This window comes from Canis lupus, chromosome 16 (assembly GCF_011100685.1).
Source record: "Canis lupus familiaris isolate Mischka breed German Shepherd chromosome 16, alternate assembly UU_Cfam_GSD_1.0, whole genome shotgun sequence".
NCBI lineage: Eukaryota > Metazoa > Chordata > Mammalia > Carnivora > Canidae > Canis > Canis lupus.
This window is the reverse complement of record NC_049237.1, coordinates 23,266,120-23,287,640: the sequence shown is the minus strand read 5'-3', so window position 1 is coordinate 23,287,640 and position 21,521 is coordinate 23,266,120. Positions and strand designations below refer to the sequence as shown.

Sequence of the window (21,521 nt, the reverse complement as noted above, 5' to 3'; positions counted from 1 at the left end):
ATCTTTAAAGATCTATTTGAAAAGCTACTTCTAACATCAAGCCATCTGTGGGTACCTCAGGGGTCTCTCTCGTTTTCCCTCCTTCAAATTCCTATAATATTGTGTTTGGTCTTTCCTACTAGATATTGGGTTCTTTGAGGTTAAGGACTATGCTTAATCACTTTTGTAGTTTCCATGGTTCCTGGCACACACTAACTGCCTAACTTACTGTTATTGGAGGAGTAATGACTTGATAAAACCATTTTCTGGCTGTGTTTACAATAAAGCCACACATGTCTCATATAGCAAGGGAAGTGACAGTGGTATCATCTGGTTTGAAGACAAAGTGTGCCCTTAGATGCACATGTATGTGGTCATAGAAAATGAGTCCCATGTGCCCAGGTTTTAGATACATATGAGAAAAAAAAGAAAAGGAAATACTCTTGTTTTTGAGGTTGGTACAGCTTGTCTTCCACATCATCATTGCCACTTTTCTATGTCTTTTTCACTTTTGATGGGTATTCTACTTGTTGATTCTCCTTTAGGCATTTCTTATGTCTGGACCTATTGATTTAACTCTACTTTGCCCTTCCTGTGGCCAGGCCATATTCCTGTTCAGAATTAATATTTCACACAGTAACTCTGCTGCGCTAATATCCTTGAGTACATCTTTATACATCCTATTTCTACTGTCTGCAATAGAGATTCTTACAACAGTGTGTATTGTTGAAACATGTGCTCTTATTAATGGGATGTATTGTCCCCATGTGTGTTTGAAGCAGTGAAAGGGCACATAGTGAGGCCTGGAAGTAGGACAGGACTGTGCAGATTCTGACTTAAATGATAAATGGTCTATTTTTAAAAAAGATTTTATTTTTTTTAAGTAATATGTACACCCAAGTGTGAGGCTCGAACTTACTACCCTGACCTGAGGTCAAGAGTTGCATATTCCACTGAATGAGCCAGCCGGGTGCCCCATAAATAATCTTTTTTTTTTTTTAATTTAAAGGTGCTAATAATGCTTGGAAAGAAACACAATAATAATTGAAAGTAATCTATCCATCAGGGTTGAAAAAAGAAGCTGTAGTGAAAGCCACAGAGATCTGAGTCGTCCAAGGGACATGTTGGGGTATTCCTGGTTTTCAAAAAGAAGGGCCTGCATGAGCTTGATCTGCACATGGGTGATAGTGCAACTACTGTAGGAATAAAGGACTTGGTTTTGAGCTGCTCCATATTTAGATATCTGGATTTTGTCAGGTGGATGTAGACCAGATATGGCTGACTTTCTGGTGCTTCCCTGTTTGTGTTTCTCTGCAGTTCCCCTTGTAACTCTTTGGTTTTCTTCTAGAGATAGGGGAGTGGCAATGCTGGGTGCACAGAAGGAGCATGGAAAAGCCAACCTAGGAAGCACCTGGTGCATTAGCCAGCTTTCCTGGGAGATCTGTTACACTGTGGACAGCATCACCCCGAGAACTGCCCTGCTTGTCTGCCATTTGGAGGAGGCAGCTTGGTAGGGGTGCCTTGAGGAGAGCTGGTCTTTTTCCAGCTCTGCTCCTGCATAGACCCTGAGGATAATGGAGCATGTGAGAATGAAAATATTATCAACCAACTCATTGATTTTGATGTGTATCTAAGATGTGAGTGTTAAACATGCAAAAGAAATGAAAATCATCTCTTATTCAGTCAACAGATTTTAATTGAACTCTACTGTTTGAGTAACTGGGTTTCTGGAATGAGGTCTTCAACACGTATGTTATGTTTGTTTTTCCTAGAAAAACCAAATTTGCCTTTTTGGGTCACACATTATTTATTTTACTCATTTTAAATGAAAATGTATTTGGAAATATATTGCATATTTTCAAGGTTTCTGAAGTAGACTCTAGAATATAATTAGATCCTGTCTCAATGACTCACCACTCACAGTAGTGCCATCTGGCCAGTCTTTAGGCTTTGAGTACAACACACCTCTCCCATCTAATGAGCTACCTCTGACTACAGCACATTTGCTGTGATCTAAGAAATCAGATAACCCTGACTATTAGAGCTATTTAAAATAAGAGTCAACATGGCTTCAGGGACGGCCTGAGAGCTTCTCTTAGAAAGCAAAGTAGTTGCGTTTTATTTTTTTTTAATTTTTATTTATTTAAAATATTTTATTTATTTATTCATGAGAGACACAGGCAGAGGGAGAAGCAGGCTCCATGCAGGGAGCCCAGTGTGGGACTCGATCCCAGGTCTCCAGGATCAGGCCCTAGGCTGAAGGCAGCACTAAACTGCTGAGCCACCCATGCTGCCCCTAGTAGTTGAGTTTTAATGAATAAGCTTTACAACTGCTCTTTCAGCTGCTGGTTGGCTCTGGGTCAAGATTCTCAAGGATCCTGGTGAGGTTAAGTCTGACTTTGAACTGTGAAATATTTTTGTACTTAAAATTTAGTATTTATGCAGCATATATTTTAAACAGAGGACATATTATTATGTATATATTTTGCATTTTATAAATGTAAAAGTTTGACATCTTATATATTATTTAGAATATATTTTTATATGGACTAGTTTTTCCCTCAAGGGGATAAATCAGCCTAGCATCACAATCTTACTTATTTACAGAACTTTCTACACATTTCTGTATTGCTACCACATTACTGGCATGATATGAAGGTGGAAGTGCCTTTGTATGCTTGGAAATTCCAATAATATATTCTGAGTCCTAAATCGTTATGCTATGAATATGTGTACATAAGAACACAGCAACTAAAAGTTAAAATCCATATAGAAAACTTTTTAAAAAAAGATTTTATTTATCGATTTTACAGAGAGAGAGAGCGAACGAGCGAGAGAAAGCACAAGCAGGGAGAGAGGCAGGCAGAAGGAGAGGGAGAGGCAGGTTCCCCACTGAGCAGGGAGCCTGATGCAGGGCTCAATCTCAGGACCCTGGGATCATGACCCGAACCAAAGACAGATGCTTAACTCACTGAGCCACCCAGGCATCCCTAGGAAACTTCTTTTAATTTAGTCTTAAAAATTGTTTTTTAATATCTAGATTTGTCATCCAACCTATTTATTCTGGTCTTTCATTCTTTGAAGTCTACAAGAACCCATCTTTCTACTAGTAACACTGTAGGTTCTGCAAGGTGTCATTTCAGAACGGAAGCTGCGGAGGCAAGTTGGTAGGCCCAAAGTTCGGCCTTTCCCTCATTCATCACTGTTTCTGCTAATGATGAAGACTAAGGATGACTGACCCTGCTTCATAGCAGTGGTCTCCAAAAGGATAATACAAATCGTATCTACTACATAATAATTAAAATAATGCTTATTTTTCTAGTACCTCCAGAAAAAATGTATTCTTTTATTTTTTAAAGATTTATATATTTATTTGACAGAGAGAGAGCATGCAAGGGGGGAGGGGCAGATGGAGAAGGAGAATCCCAAGCAGACTCCCCTCTGAGTACAGAGCCTGATTCAGGGCTCCACCCCATGATCCTGAGACCACCACCTTGTCCAAAGTCAAGAGCTGGACACCCAACTGACTGAGCCACCCAGGTGCCCCCAAAGAAACGTATCTTTCTCATATTTTATTGCTTTTTCAACTACTTTATTTTTTTATGTACTAATTATTGTCAAAATGTACCTATAAGCACCAAAACTTAGCTAGCCTTGGCTTTATGACTTTTGATATATAGACATATACTGATACATATTAATATGTACACTGTTGTACTGATATATTTGGGAAACCTAAAGGAGATGTAATTAATCCTGAAGTGATTTCCCTTTTTTTTTTTCTAGATGACAAGAATAGAGATGGTTGCAGCCATGGGGTTGCCTCTTCCACCCTCCCCAAGCCAGTCCATGCGAACTTAGAATCTGAATCCATGAGCGTCCAGCATAGCAGCCCTTACTCAAGTCCTTGGTCCATTTTCCAAACCAGATTCCCCCCTTAAGCCCGATTACATAGAAATTCTGGGGACGTCACTGAGCAGAGATATGGAAGAAAAGCTGGAAAGAAAATCGATGCTTTAATAATCCACCTATCAATCCGTGAAGGTGTGGGAATGTTTTCGTAACATCTGGAAAGCTCTGAAGGGGTTACTTGATTACCTAGAGTGCTTGATTCAGCAGGGTCTGATCTTTACACAACTCACCACTAACTGAAACCTCCATGTGGCAACTCCATCTACACAATGGGGATTGGCTTATGATTTGCCTCACTCAGTCGCTGTAAGATAATGTAGGGAGGAGGCTTGGTCAGTGACTTGTACCTATGTATAGATGCTAAGTTCACTATTTATTTATGAATTCCATAACCTTGCAGCATTTTGGGGGCAGTAACAGAACAGGCACTGTCTTTTTCACTTATTTGATAAACACCTGCTTCTTCCCTCTTTCTGAAATCCCAGTTGAATTACTGTGGGGGCCTTATGTCCTAAGGTGGATGAATTCAATCACAGGTATGGGGTGGGTACAGAGCCACCTGAGTCCCAGGGCAGCATGGGATGAAAGAAGGTTGAACCCAGTGTGTCAGGGAGTCCTGGTAGGAAGCAAGGCTTGCTTCACGGATGCTTCCTGCAGGTCAGTAAGTGCTCGCTGGCTGCATGAGGACCGCCTATTGCCTCCAGGACTACTACCCTGTGCCCACACAGAGTCTGGTGCCTGGAAACCTCCACATGGGGGCTGTGAGCATTCTGCTGGTCAGGTAGTAGTAGAAGGAGCACTGCACCAGGAATCCCGCCACTGGTTTCCGGCTCTGTTTCTTCTATGGCTCAGCCATGGGGACTCTGCACGGTGTACCCGTACCCGTAAGGGGAGAGACGACCTCTTCCAACTGATTCCTCCTGAGCCTCCTTCATCGTCCTGATAACTGGGGAAAGCAATGCCCCCCAACTCTCTCCCCTCAGAGCAGAGGGTGCGCCGTGCGTGAGGGGCTTTTATTACTCAACAGCCCGCCTGCCGACTTCCACCCTTGTCCCCCGCCCCCCGCCCGCCCCCAGGCCACTCAGTGGCCACAGGGGGTCCCTACAGACGTCACTTCTCCACGCGGTGGGGTCGCAGAGCCACAGTTTCTGGCCTTCGCTGTGAGTAAAGGTTCTCCAGGGGAGACGTCATAACTGACCCGGGCCGCAGACACAGGCCAACTACAGGATTCCTTCTCCGAAGTCCCGTCTACAAAGTTTTGTGCCTCAGCTGGCCCGAGGCGGGGAGGGCCAGGCGGGGGGGGCGAGGGAATCCGAGGGGCTGTGTGGGGTGCCGTCCGGGGAACGCGTCCGGAAGGAGGGAGCCCCCCCCCCCGCGTGTCCAGGACGGCGGCCCGGCCCCTCCCCCGGCCTCTCGCGACCTCGGTGTCGGTCACCTGTCGGGGGACGCCTGGGCTCGGGACGGCCCCCCTGGGCGGGCCGGCGGGGCGCGGGGGCCGGGCGGAGGCTCAGCCCGCCCCCCGGGTCCCTGGAGGCTCCGCGGCTGCCGAGCGGGAGGTGGAGCCGGGGCCGCGGCGGCCGCGCAGGAGGGAAAGTTCGGCGGCGGCGGCGGCGGCGGGCGCGGCGGGCGGCCCCTGGGCGCCTCGGGGTGAGTCGGGGCGCCGCGCGGAGGCGTCGGTGGGCTCCCGGGTGCGCGCAGCCCCGCGCCGCCGCCTGGCGCTGCCCCGGGGTGGCGGGTGCGGCGGGGAGACCGTGCGGCGCGGGCCTGCGGCCGTGCTGACGGCGGGGGCTGCGGGGGCGCCGCGGGGGGCGGCAGGGCCGGGCGAGGGGGCGGGAGGCGCCTTCGCGTGGACGTGCGGGGCGGGGGCGCGCGGGCGGGCGCGGGGGGGTCACCGCGGCGGGGCCGCCGCCCCGGGGGCCTTCGGCTGTTGCCCGGCTCCCCGGCACCCGCTGAACAAGTGTCCTCCCACGTGCGCGCGCGACCGCTCTGCCGGCCCCGGGGCAGGATTTCCGCGGCCACGGAGAGAACCGGGAGGCCGGAGGGGGCGTGCCGGGGGCGGGGGCAGGTGCCCGCCGTGGAGCCCGGCCGCGGGCGTGAGTGCGAGGGTCACTGCGACCCGCACGGAGCCACGAGCGTGTGCCCTGCGCGGTCCGCGGGGGGAAGCCTTCGGAGGGCAAGGTCTGGGGCCGAGGGTGTGAAGGGCGGCAGCAGGGGCACGGCGGTGCGAGCCAAGGCCAAGTGGTTTCCGGGGCACTTCCTGCACCTGCGCTGCCGTCAGGGATGCTGAAGTTACCTTCCTACCGATGTGCAGAGAGCGGAGGCAGAGGAAGAGACTCGCACAGCCTTGTGCCTGCTGCCACAGTGAGGCTGGGGGACACCCATGAAGACGAGAGAGCTTATTCGCAAACGCCCCTGTTAGTCTGATTTCCAAGCCTTGGAGTAGTTTTTACCCAGATGTCGTTAGAGAGATCCAGCTGCTAAAGACAGCTCTCTCACATCTTTTTTTTTACTACAAATTTAAATTTAATTCTACTGGATTTCTTGGGGTTTGTTAACATTGTTTATACAGGAAAGTCATAACTGTTGCAGTATCATTTAGCGCTATGAGCTTTAATAAGCCGTGTGCAATGCTGTCAAGTTGCTAATTGGAAGGAGAAAAGTCTTTCAAACTTGGAAATAGAAGCATAAAGGAAAGGAAAAAGCCTTAGTCATAAACAGTGACTCCGACACGTGCAGTTGTGCATAATGGGATATGGGATCCTGTGTAGCCTTCCCAGAGGATGTCAGTTCCTGCAAAGTAAGAGATGGGCCATAAATATTTGATAATTCCTCTGCATTGAATGACCATACTAAACGTTCTGTAAATTATACAGCATTGAAATGCTTTAACTTTGTTCATCTTTGTGTTCCAAATCTCATATGTCTGTGAGCTGTATTAATGCAAAGGAAAATCTCAAACTTTGGGATTCACCAGTTTTCAATGAAGTGAACTTTTGCTTTGCCATCCCAGGGACCTGGGTTCCAAGCAGCCTTTCTTGTTCACTAAATGTATAACCTTGGGCAAGTCCCTTACCCTTTCCCAGCTATGGTTTCCTATTTCAATTTTCAATATCATTTCTTCAATGATATTCCTCACCTTATGGAAGTGTTAGGCAGAATGAACTTATACCAGTGCTTGGAGCACAGTAAGGACTTTGCAAACGTTGTCTCTTGTCTTCCTTTACTTTCAGTAATCCTCAACTCTGGTATATCTCAACATTTTTTTTTTCAATTTAAAATTCCTTCTGTGCCATTTTATTTTCCATTCATTCATTTATCCAAACTCATTTTTTTGAAGAACCTCAGATGCTGCCCTATATATACTGAAAGTGAGGAGCTGACACTTTGAGGGTAGGGGTGGGCAATACTTTAGATTTTCAGGTTTTTCCTGTTGGCAAGAACCCATCACAAGGTCATATGATGGTGAATTGTACTTCCCAGTCGTCATATCATCCTAGCTCTGTCCTTAACGTAATGTGATTACATTGGAAAGAAATAACAGGAAGCTCTGTGAGGGTGCTTATCTCCCCTGTTTTCCCTGTGTCCATGGCCAGCTAGTGCCTAACAGGGTGTAAGGGCTTAATAGATATTTGTTGATTTAAATATAGAATGTAATGAAGTTATTCTTCAGGTCACATCCTTTATATATATTCCTGATGAAAGAACCTTGAGATTCTAAATGATGGCCCTACTACATATTAGGACTAATAGAGGTTATTAAAAAAGCAAAGCTCAGGTACACTTTATTACCTATTGATTTTGCCCTCATGATAAAGCAGTCTTAGAAAATGTATAAAGCCAAGTCCAAGCAGCAGCTTCACCACTAGGGGCCTCCTCTGCATAGTGTATCATTCTGGGCTGGCAGTTATTGCCATTATTCTATCCTTTAAGGCAGCAAAGGAATTAAACTTCTTCGGTTCTTGACATGGAATACTTTATTACAGGGCAACCCTGTGTGAAAGCATTACCAAAGGCCTAAAAATAAATGAAAGCCATCTTAAATGGTGGATTCGGTACCATTTTAGAATAGCTAAAGATTTAAAGGAGATTTAAGTATGTGCTTTTTACTCTGCATATCCTCATATTCAAATATATGATTTTTTGTGTGTGTTTTTTTTAGATTTTATTTATTTATTCATGAGACACACACACAGAGGCAGAGACGTAGGCAGAGGGAGAAGCAGGCTCCATGCAGGGAGCCCGATGTGGGACTTGATCCCCGGACCGCAGGATCACGCCCTGAGCTGAAGGCGGTGCTAAACCGCTGAGCCACCTGGGCTGCCCTCAAATATATGATTTTTAAAAAACTTTCTCAATAAAGCAAATATATGACTTGGTTATAGTATTTTTAAGTTTTTTTTAGGTATGTCTTTTGTGAAACTTTTTATCTTTTAATGTGTTTAGAATTGCTTTATTTCCTAAATAGGTACTCGTAACACTAACTATAATACAAGTTGTTTCTCAAGGAATGTTATCATGTTAGTAGGAGCTTCTGGTGTCTATTTTTCTGTCTTTCTTTCAAAGAGGGCCACGTTAAATTCCAGCTTTAAGAAATATGTTTCATTACATTCCAAGATGCATCATTGAAAGGCATTTTTCTTCTGTGAGTTTTTGAAAGGGCCTCTTATTTCAGAATTCTAATTTGAATGAAGTTAGTCATTGAGACTATTGAACAACCCAAAGGTGTGTTGGTGTTTTTGTCAAATGTAATTTGCTATTTGGTAGGAAAAATACTGACAGTTCTGTAAGTACACATTATAATGAAAATATTGCCATATTGTTTGCAAATGAATAAGGGAATATTATATTCCAGGTTTTCTGTGGAATTTAATCATGGTGGCAAACTAAGTACCATCAGTCTTTAAAGTAAAATTAACAACAGTAAGAGAAGAGTTCAAAGCATTGCATTGTAGGTCCGAACTCTTATCAAGGGGTGTCTTCTCTCAGCAGAACACTTCTGAGTTCAAAAAATGATCAGACATCCAATTCTGATTTTCACATAGTCAGATTTTAAAACAAGGCAATTTAGTTTTCACTGTTTTTCTTCTAAGGTCTAGATTTGGACTCTTTAGGGAACCATGTGAGAGGAATAAGTTTTGTGTAAAGGTCATAGATAATTTTTATTATCATTTTTCTTTGATTACGTGAAAGATGTTTAGAGTATTCTTAGGATTCTGAGCATATCAAAAAGTTACACAGATCTGTCTACATAAATTGATGCTTCTCAGAACTGGAAGAGTATTGTTTTCATCCTCACACATCTACCCTGTGAAGGTGTGGCATCCCCCTGTCTGTCCTTCCCAGGCAGATGCTGAGTCTAAGCCACAATGATAGGTATAGAGCTATATCCAGGACGAGGGGTTTTAGTTTGGGCAAGACTTCTGAATTGACCAAAATTATAGATGCTTGAGGAGGCAGGAAATGAATGTCTTTATACCTGGGAGTTATTTTTAGGAGCCTACACTGGGGTGGTGCCTCCTGGAGAGACAGAAATGATAATTGTGTTCTAGAGTGCGCAGTGGAGTGTTTGGAACCTATCACTTAGTGGAATATTACCTTGCCACGCGGATAATTTTTGTTGTTGTTTTTAGATAATGCAAAACATAGCATTTGGTTTTCTGGTGGTCGAATATGATACTTTGTTTCATTATCACACTCAGGGACATCTGAGTTGATGGAAGAAGAGGGAAGCAAGAAGCAGGGAGGGGGTAGATGGGAACTGTCTAGTTATACCCAACAGGAGGGCTTGCCTTATTTTCATGTTCCCACGAGGTACACGGCTGTGCAGCTTAATAGTAAGTGTTGTTCACTGGTGACTTTGGGGTTTACTTATCTACTCTGTTGATGCAATTATTGAAATGATGGTCTTTGACTTACGTTCTGGGTACCCTCCAAACTGACTTTCTACTTCTGTCTCTCATTTGTGAGAGACTTGTTAAAGTTAATGCATCAGTTAATAGATGTAAACAGAGCTGCTGCCGGCCCACAAGGTGCCCCTTTGTGGTGGACCACCCCTGCCAGGGCACATGCCCTGGTAAACAGAGAGGATTGGACTTCTGCCCCACTCACCTCCTGCTGGGCACTCTTGTGTGGCACAATCTATGCAACTGTGTGTGATGCTCTTTTCTGGAGAAGTGGTTAGAACAGTCCCTGGCACATAGTAAATATCACTGTTGGGGGTTATTGTTATTATTTTGGTATGATTGATGGTATTGCTTTCAGGGCAGATCATTTTAGTACCACAATAATCTGGAAATGATGATCCAGTGAATTTAGTGCTTGTAGTAACATTTGCAAAGGTAAGTGATTCATTTCAGGTTTCTTGTCGCACTTCCATTGTAGTTCTCAGGTGATAAAAATGGCCAACACTTAGGGGCACTTACCCACATAGCAGCTGCTCTGCTAAGTGTGGGCCATGAGTCATTCATTTAATCAGCGCAACCTAGGAAGGTTGGAAGGAAGCACACACTATTAGTATCTGCAGTTTACAGAAGAGAAAACTCAGGTTTAGAAGGGTGTTACTTGCCCCAGGTCGGTTTGTAAGTTCTGTGCCTCGGCCTTGAGTTCACATTGGCCATGTCTGGCTCTAGGACTTCAGCTCTTAACCTCTGTGCCATCTTCAAGGATGCGGAGAAAGGGGAGCCCTCTTGCACTATTGGTGGGAATGCGAACTGGTGCAGCCACTCTGGAAAACAGTGTAGAAGTTTCTCAAACAGTTAAAAATAGAGCTACCCTTTGACCCGGCAATCATGCTATAGGTATTTATCCAAAGGTTACAAAAATACAAATTCAAAGGGATACAGGCAACCCAATGTTTATAGCAGCATTATTCACAACAGCCAAATTATGGAAACAGCCCAAGTGTCCCATTGATTGATGAACGGATAAAGAAGATTGTGTGTGTGTGTGTGTGTGTGTGTGTGTATAAAAAAATGGAATATCACTCAACCAAAAAAAGAATGAAATCTTACCATTTGCATTTGCTACGACATGGAATGGATGGATCTAAAGGGTATTATGCTAAGTGAAATAAGTCAGAGAGACAAATGTTATATGATTTCACTCATGTGGAATTTAAGAAACAAAATAAATGAGCAAAGGAAACAAAAGAGGCAAACCAAGAACTGGACTCTGAACTCTAGAGAACACACTGATGGTCACCAGAGGAGGTGAGTGGAGGGATGGGGAAAATAGGTGATGGGGATTAAGGAGGGCACTTGTTATGATGAGCACTGAGTGTTGTATCAAAGTGTTGAGTCACTATGTTGTACACCTGAAAGTAATATTATTCTGTATGTTATCTGGAATTTAAAGAAAAACTAAAAAAAAAAACAAAAAACAAACCCTCTGTGCTGTCTTTTCTGGCATGAGTACTCACTGCCTTGGCAGTCTGGAAAAATCTTAAGTGTTCCAAGGGTTAACAAAATATGAAAACTTTGATTTTCCTTAGATTGTTGTATTTATATCCATTTCTGGACACGATGGAGCAAGATGACAAATGAATTTTTATCAGGAAGTCTGCTTCAGCATTTTTTATTTATAGATTTTTATGTGTAGCTTTTTCTAGTAGCTCAAAATACAATACAGCATAGTACAACTTATTTCTGTACAACATTTGACTTCTTATCAAGGCACTTTGCAGGCATGTTATAAGCAGAATATATGAATAAAATCAAGTGTTTGGGTTGCAGAATACTTAGGTGTGAAGGCTGAAATCAACCATTCATGCATTCATTCAACACATATTTATTATTCACCCCTTAGATAAAGGCACTCTGCTGGACACTACAAGAATGGCAAGTTGTGGAAGACAACTTCAAAGTGGAGAGGAAAGCATTGGAGCTGGGCAGTCCTGGGGCTTGAATCCCAGCTCCACCACTGGCTCCTGGTCCCATCATTGAACATCTGTAAGGGCTTAGTTTCTTTGTGTGCATAGTGGGGGTAGTAATACCTTATAGACCGTAGCAAGAATTAAAGGAGCCGTAAAGGGAAAGAACCAAGCTACCAGAGGTAGTAGGTGCTATGGATAGCGGTGCTTTTCTCCTTTTTCCTTCTTTAAAGATTATTTATTTGAAGGGGGTCGGGGGAGAGAGAGAAAAAGAGAGAGAGAGAGGAAGGATAACTCTGAGTCCATGAGCAGGAGGACAGGCAGAGAGAGAGGAAGAGATTCTTCAAGCCTACTCCCCCGCTGAGTGTGGAGCCCGATGTAGAGCTCATCTCATAACCCTGAGATCATGACCTGAAATCAAGAGTCAGACACTTAACTGACTGAGCCACCCAGGCACCCCATTCTCCTCTTTCCTTCTTATCTGTGTCTTCTCATTCTTTTCCTTTCCTCTCCTCTTGTCCATCCCACCCCCACCCTTAGAGGGGGCCATGGTAGACATAAAAATATCTAAAAAGAAAAAAATATCTAAATTTAAGGCAGACTGTGCTGAACTCATTTAAAATGTTACTTTCTGGTTTTCCCTCTTGGGGCCTGGAACAGACCTGGGGTTGGGTGATATGTGAGCTGGTGCCAGTGTAGGGTTCCTATCACATTGGGTTGCTACCCGGGCTGGCCAGAAGAGAATGGATTCCAGGAGACAAAGGTGGCTTGGTGCCCAGGATTGGTGCCTGTACTGTAGAGGTCCAAGGGATGAGCGTGAGGCTCTGTTGGGGAGTAGCTGAGAACTCAGGTCTCCCGAAAATTGGAACAAGCCAGAAATGAAATTGGAGGTGGGCTGAGTAGAAAGGGTTTGGGATCTAGATTGAGAGCAAGGCAAGAACATGAACAACTTGTTCCTGAGGGGCACAAGTTTGAGTCACGTGGCCCAGGTGTGCTGCTCTAGGCTGGGGTGGTGGGTGGGCTCTGCTGAAGAGCTAGGAGGAGGTCTACAGCCCTGCTGCATCCCCAGGTCGGCACATTCCCTGTTATGTGCTTGTAGTATTTTGGTCTCCTACTGCAGGGTTTTTCCAAAAGCAGTGTATCGTCCTTTAGCAAGGAGCTAAGTCAAAATTAGTAGTTGTTGCCAGTTCCCTGTAGGTCTTCAAAAGGTAGCTGGAATCACAGGATAATAAACCCCCCCCCCCTTTTTTTTTTTTTGGTTTCAGTTGGAGGTATGGTTCTACACACCCAGATCTGTTTTCCAGGGAGGCGGGGAGCCAGGTCGTCAGGGCCCAGTATGAAGTCCTGCTGGCATTTTTGTCAGGGGGCTGTGTTGTCAGATCAAGGAATGGTTTTGGAGAGCGTTCCTAGTTTTTATGATAATGAGCCACCTTGTTTGGTGTCCAGGGTAGGTGCTGTGTGCGGTAGGGAGGGAATGCGGATTTTACAAAATCATTACAGTTTGGGATGGTCTACTTCAGCCAGGGAGCAGGAGGCCTGGACTCATTATTTATTATGCATTGGCACACAGGCATAAGCCAGCCCTTCTGTGAATAAGCAAACAGAACCTGACCAGGTGCAAGAGAAGCTTGATTCAGGGTTTTTAAAAAATGCAAAGCATTTAAAAACAGTATCGAATTGGGGAACAGTTTGCTCAAAGCAAGTTACTGCAATTTTCAAAAGCCCATTTTATAGAATTAGCAGAGTGTATTGAAACGAACAAGCCGACTAGAAAAACAAGAGCTTAGTGGGAAGAAGAGGAGTCCTTGAAATGAAGTCCAAGTTAGTTCAAATGGTTCTTGGGAAGATTAGGGGAATGAAGGTGTGCACTGAGCACTGTAAATGAGAAAGTACAGGGAACAGTGAACTGAATGAAGAAGCAGCACCTGGGTGAATGGGGTTGGCAGTTGGAGTCCTTTACCCAGATTCACAGCCCCACTCTTTCTTCACTGCGTGATCTTGGGCAAGTTCCTTAATTCCTTAGATGCCTATCTTCTCATTTATAAAATGAGGGTAATAGTTCTTGTAGTATCGGACATCTGGTGATTGATTCAGATAACCTATGTACACTGCTTAGTGCATGGTAAATAATGTGTATCAGCTGTTATTACTACAAAGGCACACAGGAAGGAAGCATGGAAGAGAAAACAAGGACCAATGGGCATTTGAAAGACTAGGAGGAGCATTCAGTATTCACCCTGGACCTTGAATTTTCTAATTCTATTCTTGGATAGTTTTAATGTCTTAAGTTCTAGATGATTATAACCATATAGGTCTTGAATACCCACTGTGTATATGTCACTATGATACGAATCTTGGGTATGGACACTAATCCCAGAAAACCTCCTTTGGTATGCTCATGTAACTCACAGTTGTTTTTTTTTTTTTTTAAGATTCTATTTATTTATTCATAAGAGACACACAGAGAGAGGCAGAGACACAGGCAGAGAGAGGAGCGGGTTCCCTGCGGGGAGTCTGATGTGGGACTCGATCCCAGGACCCTGGGATCATGCCCTGAGCTGAAGGCAGAGGCTCAACCACTGAGCCCCCAGGTGTCCCATAACTAAAAGTTTTAGACCAACAGGAGCAAGGTGGTGATTGAGACTTTCTATTAAATAATGAATTCCTACTATCCCTTGGCTACTTTGATTAGCTGTCCAAAGAAGAGTAGCTATCCTTTTCTTATTTTCCATCTATTCTATATACACATGGATAGGAAATGAGTACTACTTCTTGAGCCACCAAAGATGAAAGTAACACAAAATACCCAGGGTATTGTGGATATCTTATTTGCATAGAAGTAAGACTTATTTAAATACACTTGTGGCTACATAATAAAGAACCTAGGGAGGAGACTTGTGGTTTTTTTTTTTTTTTTGGGTGGGGGAAATTTCTTTTTTTTTTGGGGGGGGGGCGATTTCTTTGGATGTACCTATGACCTGCAAGCTGTGGCTTCCATATAAAGCATGTTCTTTGGTGGGGGTTCCTTTGTTTTTTCACTAAACTCATGGCATAGATTACTGGGCCTGAATAACAGGAGTGAGGTCAGTTTGAAGAGTGTGTGTGCATGTTTATGTATCTGTCCTCCAAATGGAGGTGTTGACAAGTTGCTACAGAAGGAGACTAGATTGGTGGAGAAAGGATTCCAGAGCTGACTCGTCTTGGCTATGAACACATCTTAATCCTTAAAGTAAGAATTTAATCATTGAATCTCAGGGGCCATTTGAATGCAAGGCAATGAAATTTATGGACTGTAAATGGATTCATCAATCCAAATGGTGGTCGAAGTGAGAATCTGAGCATAAAACCAGTAACTCTGTTGCATCAAGTAAGCTGATTCAATATCTTGGGTCTTGAGTTGTCTCAAAAGTGGTTTTTCTTTGTAGAGTATATTGTTCACTTAAGTAATTAAAAATCTTGAGGACGTTTTCCGTGAGTATCCTTGGGAATACAGGAAAATTTATTCAGCTTCACTGGAATTATCTTTTTGTCTTCCTCTGAGAATGAGTCTGGGCTAATACCTGAGTCATTATTAGTGTGGATAACAGGCCCTGAGAATACTTCTTTTGACCCTTTATGCAAGGCAGGTGTCTTCAGGTTCATGTTCTGGGGGAAATAAAGTAGGAGTAGTTGTAGGAACTATAAGCTTTTTGGATTCTCTCCCATTCAAGACAGTGGCCTCAGGGACTGACTGTAGAAATGATTTGCTCACTGACTACCTGGACTGTGCTTTCTTTTCCATTCTTTCAAGATGGTGAATTTTATTGATGGCCAAAGGGTGACCAGTGAGTACTTCTACTTTTCACTGGGATGAGGCAGGTGGAAAGTGGTTGTTGCTCCTTTATGGAACTTTCTGTTTTCTGGAAAACATGAGGAGATGTTTTTTGGCTTGTGAAGATGATTTGGCTTAGGGTGAAGATGCATGGGAGGCACTTTGCTTCTCTAGATTCCTTTTCCTGGTCTTCATAAGTGACTGTTTGATTTTTCTTGGGGCAAAAGTCATGCCAGTGGGAAATGGACAGTATTCCTGCTGCTCCTAATCAGTTAGGAATGAGGCTCAGAGAATGAATGGAGAAGCTTTGAATAAAGCTGGCCATGTTCATTTAATTTATCCAGGTGAACTAGAAATATTTCAAATGGCAATACGGCATACCTGAAAGGGACATGTGCGCCCTGGAGGATTTGTAGATTTCATTTAATAGTCTTGTTCATGACTTGCTGGAGTTAGAAGTCATTGGTTGACAAAAATACATCAACAGAAACAATGCCATCTCTGAGATCATTTGGTCTAACATCAGTATTTTGTAGAAATAATAGCATGTTGGAGATCATTTAGACTACAGGGACCAGGCATTACATAGTGGTGAGCATGGTAGTTGCTTCTGTGCCCTCCTTGGATGAGTCTGTAGACTCCTGCAACATAGGGATAGTAGTTTACAGTTTTTCAATATATTCCAAGGAGTATGTAGCTTAGTGTGTAGGCACAGTAGGTTCTCTGTGACTATACATGAAATGAACAGATGCAGCAATTTAGAAGTTAACAGAGTTCGTAAGTAATGGTTTCACAAATGGGCAAGTTGCCTTCTAGGATCTCTATATTTGCATGCAAAGCTGACCTTGGAGAAACCAATAGATAACCCACCCTTGGAAATCTCTTACTATAATTTACAGTTTGAGGCACCTGGGTGGCTCGGTGGTTGAGCGTCTACCTTTGGCTTAGGTTGTGATCCTGGGGTCCTGGGATCAAGAGCTGCATTAGGCATCCTGCAGGGAGCCTGCTTCTCTCTCTGCCTATGTCTCTGCCCCTCTCTCTGTGACTCTCATGAATAAATAAATAAAATTAAAAAAATAAATATAATCTGCAGTTCATAAGTATGCCTGTTTTTTTTTTTTTAGTATGCCTGTTTTTAACTGTATTCCTGCATACTGTTTGCTTACTGTTTTCTTAAAAACCACCTACTAACAAATTATGTATTCATAATCTTGCAGCAGGCTGGGAGGATTTAATAGTCAGGAAAGCTTCCAACACATTAAGTGTTCTTGAATGTAATAAAAAGGAGGACTAATTATCTAACTGAAAAGATTATAACAGAGATGTTGGACATCTTGACTCAGTGGGATTTTTGATGGCAGCAGGAGTGGTTAGGAAAAGACAGCTTTGAGAAACAGCAAAGATATGAGTTTTTTGAACCGAGTTATTTTATTAAATTTATGGTGTGGGTGTACCTATGAGCAAGAGGACAGGACTAAATAATGCATAGAGTGTCAGGGGTTAGAGTGGTAATTTGAAAGTACGTGGCTGGTGTTCACAGTTGGAGCCTGTGAGATTTTACATTTAATGATTATACCTTTCCTGGAGCCATCTGTCTCTCTTTAATAAGCAATATTCCTTATCAGACCTGATTTGTGTACATTGATTACACCATTATACTTGTTAAATATTAAAGCATTTTCCCCCTTGTGTGAAGTCTAATTAGGCAAAATGTTCAGTGCAAGCCTGGCATTATCATTCAGAATCACAGCCTGGTCATTACCTATAACATATCTCAGATTCCTGATCATTTGTCTTTTTCCCCCCGTTCAATCAGAGTCCAGTGTACCAAATATAGTGCCTAAAAGTTTGATGAGGGCTTCAGCACTGTTGGGGTCTTAAGAAGAGTCATGCAACAAAGATTATGAAACCTTTTAAAAATGAGTGGAAAAATTTATTATCTGTAGTTTGCATTTTGCATGAATCAGGCTTCTGAACACATATATCTGATAAAATTAATTTTACTAGATTAAAGAATCTTAAAATAGCTCTAAAGAATAAAAATGCAAGTTACAACAATGTTTGGAAGAAGGGAAAGCCAGTTAGTAAGTAGTTGCATTTTATACACACTACTGATAAAAAGAATTTTAGATATCAAGCCACTATCACCTGAAGGTCCATGTTGTGATCCATTTATCATCTTTTTCAACTTGTTTCTTCTGTACAGCCTATTTCAAAAATTTATTTGCATCATTCATTTAATAGCAAGCATTTAATTAGTTTGGGTCCCAAAATAAGATTATTAATCACTCTGATATCTTTAATAAGGTATCTCATATCATTTTGTAGGCAACAACTGTAATGGATGCTATCTTTTTTTTCCCCAAGGTATTCATAGTACTTTCTCATTTATTTAAATTTCTAAAAAAATCTGCAGTCTACTATGAGTATGCACAAAAACACAGGAACACACTTATTCACAGGTGTGATCTGGGGCTGATGGGCATCCCAGTTAGGATGGATCCACCAGTTTATTGCTTGTTTTTCTTAGGGAAAAAAACCTTTCAAACCATAAGTTTAATGTGATGTATGTTATCAGGCTAATAGGTTTTTCTCTTTCAGTAGTCCCAGAAGCTCATGTTGGGGATTTTGAAAGTACCTTTATCCCTTTACAATCATAAATAGCAGGGGCATTGCTTTCTATTGATGCATTGTGGAAAGCAGTCTGAATACCTCAATTCATTTTGAGTGGTTTTTGAATATAGTCAAATCAAAATGACATTTGGCTCTGGATTAGAATATGGATATAAAGATCAAAGGATGGAAAGAACTTAGAGATTTTCTGGTCTAATTTCTCTACTCCCTGATTGGGGAAGCTGGAGCTTCAAGAGGCCAAGTGGCTCAGCCAAGTTCACACGGGTGTTAGCAGCAAGACCTGGAGCTCTGGTGTTCCACTAGGCTTTCTCTTTGGGAGGGTTGGAGACCCTTGGCAGATGATGGCCCGTGGACCATTTCCTATTTGCCAGGCCCTTTGCAGGTGTAGGTGCCCTTGCCTGGATAGGTTAGAGAAGGTCTGAAGGAGAGATTGCTGCTTTACAACCAGCTGAAGACAGGGAGACTGTAATCTGAATCTCTCTGGGGTACAGAAGAACTTACATTGTACATTTGCTAATTGGCATATTGCTAGAAACTGAGAACTCAGGGCCAATGCCTGCCTTTGAGAATTCCCAGCCTCAGCAGGGAATCAGGCAGGATGGCAGACAGCTGTCACAGCTGTCCCGGGATAGCCAGGGGAAGGTTGGCTGCCACTGGGCAGACTGGGGCTCAGCCGGAGAGTCACATCCTCTGCTTCCAACGCCCAGAGCCTGCATTGGCCACTGTCAGGCCCTGAGTAGGTCATCTAACCACTGTGCCCCAAAGTAGAGGTGGACCCAGCAGGCACACACAGGGGTTAATTTACCTTGACAAATAATTATGGTGATGGTTTTTTTTAAATTTTTATTTATTTATGATAGTCACACAGAGAGAGAGAGAGAGAGAGAGAGAGGCAGAGACATAGGCAGAGGGAGAAGTAGGCTCCATGCACCGGGAGCCCAACGTGGGATTCGATCCGGGGTCTCCAGGATCGCGCCCTGGGCCAAAGGCAGGTGCTAAACCGCTGCGCCACCCAGGGATCCCTATGGTGATGGTTAATGACAAGCATGGAGGTTAAGCCTATGCATGTTTGGGTTAGACTAGCTGCCACACACTAGTGGTGATTAAGAAAGTTACTTTACCACACTGGGCCTCACTTGTTTTGTCTGTAACAGAGGAGTGATAGCGAACATTTATATTGTACTCACTATGTGACAGCTGCTGTCTCAGGGCTTTGGGAATATTAACTCCTGTAATCCTCAGAACAATGCCACAAGGTGGGAACTACCCTTACTCCCACTTTACAGATGAGGAGACTGAGGCCTAAAGAAGTTCAGTGTACTGCTCAACGTTACACAGCTCTTAAGGGTTAGAGCTGGGGTTTGAATCCTGGTGTCTGTTGCTTTTTATCGCTTTCTTATGCTGCCCCTCTGGGGTGAAGGTTATTGTGAGGATCAAGTAGAGTAAGCATACAAGAAATATTGTTAGTTATAATAAAGCTAATGTTGTCTTAATAACAACAACAATAAAATCTGCATGATCAGCACCTTCTTTTCCCATAGACCAGCTCCAGAGAAGCCAGGTCATAATCAGGAAAGTTGCTTCTGCTATTATGAAGGTGATGTGGATGGAGAATCCAGAAGACTTTATAAAATGTCACTGCTCAATGTCAGTGTAGCCGAGGTGGAGTCTGCCAGTGGGGTTAACTTGCTTGAATTTCTGGCCAGTACTCTGTCTCAGCTTCGAGGGCTTGCAGACTTCTGCCACATATAGCTCTGAGGTGCTGGTGAGCAACTCTGTAATATTGCTCCCTTCCTGTCATCGAGACAATGAAGTAGATTAGATACCCTAAGGGCCTTGTCTATGCTGCAGAACTGACCACCCTCCTAGAAGTCACTAAGAACAGCACCCTGATCCTCGGAGGAAATCCTTCACCCACTTGTAGAAGTCATTTTTTGACCAGCTTCCTCTCTTTTGTGTTGAGATTACAGCCTGCCTCTCAGAGTGTAGTCTTATTTCCAAATTACTTTGCTATGGATTTTAGATATTATTTTGTTTATGTTCTTTTGTTTACTTTTTTACATTCACTAGTTATAAATAAATATATGTATATGTGATGTGTGTGTACATTTTAACTTACAATAGTAAAGTGAATAACTACCTGGATAAGCATCTAGAACATTTCCTTTGAAGCCCCTGACATGTGCTTGCTGGTCATATTTCCTTCCTTCATCCTACTCCCACACCCACTCCATGGGTAACTGCTCTTCCAAATGTTGTATTGTTTCCTTGCTTTTCTTTAGTTTTACCACAAATGTGCATCCCCATGTAATGTATCAGTTTTGTCATAGGCAGTTGAGTTGGAAAGTTTGACTAAGGCCTCAAGGTATACTAGATAGAAGTTACTAAAATAAGTTGTGAGAAAGAGCAAAATAGGCATTTTCAAAGGAAATATCTGAACACCAGGTTCACAGCTCTTGAAAATCTTCTTCACTCTGAGGGTATAAAAAGCATCGATATAGGATTCGTAAGGGGATTTATTTGGAGAAGCTGCTGCTGTGAGTTTGCCTCATTCCTTTTCCTGGAAGAAGTATGAGGTGGGGGTGCTGCCTGGAGAGAGGTCACCTGGGGCTCCAGGAGCACAGTGGACTGGCTCCGACTCTGGTGAGATGTTTTCCTGTTGTGACTGAGTGGGGAGCAGCTGTGACAGGGCTGCTCCCACTGCCAAGTTTGTTGGAGCAATTGTGCATGGCTTCCCATGGACCAGATGTGGCCCCTGCAGGGATGGAGAGCCAGCCTGGAACAGTCCCACCTCTGCCCAAGTGGCACAGTCAGCAGAAAGATTATAAAGTGAATTTCAGTGGCTGTGTGGAGGTGGCAAACGGACTTGAATGCACCACTCACACGGATTTTGAGGGGAGCCCCTGGAGAACTCACAAAATACCCACAAGGGACAGGGAGTTGGGTTTAAGTACCTACTGGTTCAGAGAACGTGAAGCCCTCTGTCCTGGTGAGGAGTACCTTTGCCTGCACATAAGTGAAAGAACAATGTTAACACAAAATAGAAGTTTATTTCTCTCTTACATAGAATAAGTCAGGAAATAGGCATTTCACGGATGGGATGGTGGCTCCACACAGTTATCAGGAACAAGCTGCCTATGGCCCTGAATGTGGTCCTCATGCTCACAGTCAGGGAGAGCTGCTCAAGCTCCAGGCATCATGTCATGTTCCAGGCAGGTGGAGGAAAGGAAGGACAGAGGAAAGGTCTGCCTCATCTCTTTTAAGGATTCTTTCAAGAGTACACCACCACCATTTTTGCTTGTCTCATTAGCCTGAATT

At 43.5% G+C, this 21,521-nt stretch overlaps 1 protein-coding gene across 7 annotated transcripts in view; it reads left to right on the top strand.

The window, feature by feature from the left end:
• The first annotated feature begins 4,953 nt into the window (after positions 1-4,953).
• The window catches only part of CSGALNACT1 (chondroitin sulfate N-acetylgalactosaminyltransferase 1), a 327,304-nt gene continuing 310,736 nt past the window's right edge, over positions 4,954-21,521 (top strand). For 3 of the 7 annotated variants that reach the window (XM_038559883.1, XM_038559873.1, XM_038559866.1), the window contains exons 1-2: positions 4,954-5,051; positions 11,695-11,837. The gene's annotated coding sequence lies outside the window, so the exon portion shown is untranslated. Of the gene's footprint in view, positions 5,052-5,500; positions 5,539-9,151; positions 10,689-11,068; positions 11,100-11,694; positions 11,838-21,521 lie in introns of those variants that run through there. The other 4 variants (XM_038559867.1, XM_038559868.1, XM_038559869.1 and 1 more) reach the window with 4 other exon arrangements.